Source organism: Meleagris gallopavo, chromosome 5, assembly GCF_905368555.1.
Source record: "Meleagris gallopavo chromosome 5, MGAL_WU_HG_1.1, whole genome shotgun sequence".
In the NCBI taxonomy this organism is placed as follows: domain Eukaryota; kingdom Metazoa; phylum Chordata; class Aves; order Galliformes; family Phasianidae; genus Meleagris; species Meleagris gallopavo.
The window spans coordinates 14,163,864-14,169,231 of NC_139408.1; positions in this window are offsets into that span (position 1 = coordinate 14,163,864).

The window sequence follows — 5,368 nt, forward strand, 5'->3', positions numbered from 1 at the left end:
GTGTATTATGTCTCTGTGGGAGAGCACCTCAGTTTGCTTATCTATAGACTGATACAGAATTTGTGTATCAGTTACATTTGCTGAATGTAAATGTGATCTTCCAGTGGGACCGGTGCAGTGAATGCTCAGATGTGTTGTAAGCACTTATCTCTAGGTGTTTGCCTTTCTTTAATGCTTCTGGGTCTGGAGGACAGGCTGAGGGGGTAGTGGTGTCCCTGGGAAAAGGTCAGAAATAAAACTGATGTAATGTTTCAGCTACAAGACAAAACTGGCTTTACCTGCTAGTTTTTAATTTATTGAGGAATTTTAAGGATTTGATTTATCTTTTCTTAATTCTGTCCTTAACTAGAAGGCTGAGGTCCTTTTTCATGTTCAGCAGCATTGCTATGCTCAGTGACAATTCATGAGCTGCTCTTGGTGCTTTCCTGTAGCTCTTGAGCGGCAGTGTCTATCCTGATTTATGTTCTAAAGCTTACCACTTGCTTTTGCATTTCTCCAGCATACTGTGAGTGTAGCAGAAATGCTAAGTCACAGCTTGAAGCAGTGATTGAGCCCTGGTGGGAAGGCAGGGCTGACCCAGGGGAGCTCAGCTGTATGCAATGTACCTAAGAGACCAGAAGGGTGGAGCCAGGATCTGCCCCTTCCCAGACCCCATTTAAGGATTGGCAGTGGAGGTAAGGGAATCTCTCTGGGGTTCTCTGTATACCTGAAGCCTTCTGAAGGTAAGCAGTGCCTCACTTGGTGCAGCCTAGGACTTTGCTACTCTGCTATTGTCACTGTGCTTTCCATCATGTTACAGAGGGCAAGTGAGAATTTACATAAACAAATGTTGACTTTCTTGTGATGGCTGAAGCATCTGCTTAGCATTTCATTGCTTATTAGTGTTTGCATTTCAATGCTGATTACCCAGTGATGGTATTTGGGAATGTAATGAGAAGTTGGAGTATTTTGAATGATTAAAACATGTAAGTACATCAGTGGAAACAGAGCCTATAGGGAGAAATAGAAATTTTCATTAAGTAGGAGAAATGAGAAGTCACAGTTGCAATATTCTGTGTTGCACTTTTAAGTTGTACAGATTTTAATTTTCTTAGGTCTCTTGTAAGCTCGCTCAGAAACTCAGGTTGATCTGTTTTCATACTATAGTTTGTATACATTAGAAGCATCTTGCCAATTCATGGAGTTCTTTTTGTAAGGAAAAACTGTATTTAATTGAGTATCATAACATTTGAAAAATGTGTATAAAAGCTGCATATAAATTAGGAAAGTGAAATAGTGGAAGCAAGCAGATGGATTTCAATCTTTGCTGCATCCACGTGGGGGAGAACTATGAAAACACTGCTCTGTGGACTATTTGAAGAGTGCATTTAGAACAGATCTTTAAAAAGATTCAGTGTACTGATCTGGAGTATGAAGCAGATCGTGAGCAACATCTGTAATTTTAATGCATTTGTCATTGTAAGTGAATGAGGAATGTTTTAAAGTTATTCCAGTTCCAAGTTCAGTGTCCTCTTCCACTCACAATACTGTTAACCTCCCACATCTGCACTATCCATCTCTTTCTAGATTGGCTTCAGTTATTTGGCACTCTGTCATGTTTCCATCCCCTTAAAATACGTAATTTATTAGTAATCAGCTTTATGTTGTAGTATTTCTTTAGAATCAGCTCAGAAAAAGGAATGCTTTTATAAAACATTATTTATTGCATTTTCAATGAAGTGTGAATTAGCACATTAACAACCTTGCCTGTTACCACCGATTTTATTCACTTGTAAGTAAACTGGCAACAACTTGAGCTTAGTTTTGAGGCTGCAATAACCGAGAGTCCTGAAGATACTCCATAGAGTATCAAGCAGATCACCTGTGCTTGGAAATCAGTGTTTGGGAAATTAAAAGCTCAGGTAGCTGGGAATGGTATCAGTTCTGACAGCAGCAGGGATATTTTCATTGAGTTGGGTGGTTTAGGTCCTCATATGGTAAGTATTGTAGCATGAGAGGCTGTGGGTTGTTGTGTTTTCAGGTGTCTTTTTACTCATCAGCTGAATTCATTGAATGGTAGTTGGCAGCACATAAGCTGCAAGAAGCAGCTGAATGCTTCCTGGCACACTTCAGGGCTTACATCCATGTGATACCGAATCTTGGTCCAGGGCTCTGCCTTCACAGTGAGTGTTTTGGAAGGATATAACATGATCTGTGTCTTATTTAAACACTGTGGAAGTGGTAAAATACCTTGAAAAGGGCTCAGGCCATTGAACTACTGTACAGCAATCAGTATTGAAGGTGATCCATTACCATGATCTTCAGTGGAGGAAATTAAAGTGAAAGCAGCTGGGAGAGCTTAATTACTTCAATGTGGTGATGTTGTCAGCTGTTGGCAAATAATGTGACCATAAAGACTGCTGTGGCTGTGTGTAAGTGGCCACAAATCTGCTGTGATTTGCTAGATCTTGGAATGCAGTATTTGCTGTTTTTAATAGTTGCTTGTATGTTTTAAATAAAGATGTTTCTATGCTGTGTAATGTAAGTTGGAAGGGGGTTGAGGAGAGGCAAGGAAGCTTATGGGGAAAAAAAAATCTCAATTTCTAATTTCTCTGTATGGGGAAAAGGCAGTCTGCAGGAAAGGAATAAATGAAAATTGATTCAAGGTTCATAATATTTTTAACACCTGAAGCCTATGACTTTTTTTTTTACAAAAATAATGGATGAAATTGTTTAATTTGTTATGTAAAGATGGTCAGGATGCTGTGTTTTAGTAATTCCTTCTGGTTTTGCATAGTTTGAGGCCAACCCCACATGTTGTTAAATCCCAAGATCACAGAACTGTCACAGCTCTGAAAGACGCTCATACATCTGGCAAGCACTTTTGCACACACCTCCAATTTCACAGAACTACAGTAAGTCTATTTCTGTAAGCTACCGGGGCAATATTTGGAGACCAGTAAGCCAAATTAACGGCTTATCCTCCTGTCAGCGACATAACCTTGAGGCTTGAGAAAAGAAAGTGTGAGAACAAGAAATATGAAAGTAAATGTATCAGTAACAATGTTCTGGTATGAAGTTGGGAGGATTGGCTGACACGCCTGAAGGCTGTGCTGCCGTTCAGCGAGACCTGGACAGGCTGGAGAGCTGGGCAGCAAGAAACCGGATGAGGTTCAACAAAAGCAAGTGTAGGGTCTTACACCTAGGGAGGAATAATTGCATGCACCAATACAGGCTGGGGGATGAGCTGCTGGAGAGGAGCTCTGCAGAGAGGGACCTGGGCGTACTGGTGGACGACAGGTTGGCCATGAGCCAGCAGTGTGCCCTCGTGGCCAAAAAGGCCAATGGCATTCTGGGGTGCATTAAGAAGAGCGTGTCCAGCAGGTTGAGGGAGGTGATCCTCCCCCTCTACTCTGCCCTGGTAAGGCCTCATCTGGAGTACTGTGTCCAGTTCTGGGCTCCCCAGTACAAAAAAGACAGGGATCTCTTGAAAAGAGTCCAGCGGAGGGCCACAAAGATGGTGAAGGGCCTGGAGCATCTCCCCTATGAAGAAAGGCTAAGTGAACTGGGTCTGTTTAGCCTTGAGAAAAGAAGACTGAGAGAGGACCTGATCCAGGTTTATAAATATCTGAGGTGTGGCGGCCATAGTGGTGAGGCCAGTCTCTTTTCAGTGGTACGTGGAGACAGGACGAGGGGAAACGGACATAAGCTGCAGCATAGGAAGTTTTGCACGAATGTGCGTAAGAACTTCTTCACGGTGAGGGTGACGGAGCACTGGAACAGGCTGCCCAGGGGGGTTGTGGAGTCTCCTTCTCTGGAGATATTCAAGTCTCGCCTGGACGCCTACCTGTGCGACCTGGTGTAGGGAACCTGCTTTGGCAGGGGGGGTTGGTCTCGATGATCTCTAGAGGTCCCTTCCAACCCCTACAATTCTGTGATTCTGTGAACTTGAGCTCCCTCTTTGAGAATAGAATCAGCACTTGTGTTCTGTGTAGAGGTAAAATTAACAATGCAGGAACTCTGTGTGTCATTGGGAGACAAGTAGGGGACTAGAAGGAATGCAGCAAACTCCTTACACACAGTGGTATTATACTATGAACATGGATGTGCTACCAATTATCAATAAGCAAGGCAGGTGGATGGAACTCGTAAGTTAAAAAGCAATGAAGTATTTCCTTAAATCACTGCTTTGAGAATCTGCTTCAAAAGAAGAGGAAAGAGGGGAAAATGGCAGTGAAATGTGGTGAGGGAAGGGATGTTTGGTGTATGTCTTTGTTTTTAAAGGGAAATCAATTATTGTATCTTTTTTCTCTGAAGCCCTGAACAGAAGCAAATCCAGGGGACTTGCACTTCAAGTAAGTAGAGTTCAGGAGACACATATGGAGACTTAATGGGACAAATGCTGTACTGCTACTGCAAATCTAGGGAACGTCTAAATAAAACATAAGTAACTATATAGGAAAACATGAAGACATCCATTTGTTTGATATTCAGGAAGTAACCATTTTTGTTAAAATGTGTAGTTATTATATACTACATGAAACTCAGAGCTTGAAATGATAAAATGCATGCACGACTTAATGTATTTGGAAATGACTAAGCATACTATCTTAGTAGCAAGATATCATTACAGAACTACAGATGAATATACTTAAAACACAAAGCAGTAAATAATGCCAATCTTGAGCTCGTTCTTGTGATTTTCACAAGGTGTTGAATTAATTTGAAAGTGGAGATTTTTCATCCTATATTTACTACAATCAGCTATTTCACTAAAAATTACCATAGAAAAGAACTTAGCTAGATTAGGAAACAGAAAACTGACTGTCTTGGCAACCAACTACAATGGACTTGTCTGTTAGGGAATGTTAGATGACAATATGGTGAAACTATGCAGTTAGTGTCATTTATTGATGTCTTAACAAAAAGACTTCCAGGCAAACTCTTGAAAATCTTACAGCTCAGTGAGCAGTGTGTCCCACCAGTGAAATAATTCGCGGTTTCTGTTGTCTGATCTCACATCAGAACTGCACAAAAACAAAGATTACGTTCTGTAAAAGTCAGTGCATTTGTGGAACTGAAGCACACAGAGCACGTAAGTTGTCAATGAGTGTCTGTAATACATATGCAGTGTTTGTACCTGTGAGAACACTTCAGTGTCACTGAACTAGAATGGGTGAGTTTCCAAGGATTTTTGCTTTCCAATTTGAACTAATCATGTATGCTTGCTCTGGCCTTTCCAAAATGCAAACTATCAACAATACTCAGATAGAAGACTGGGAATAGCCTAGGAGACTAGAAATAGTTTAAAAAGATTGGATGAAAATAATTGCACTGTAAACTGAGAAGCAATGGCTCCAGTTTATTTTGGTGCATAAAGAACGATAAA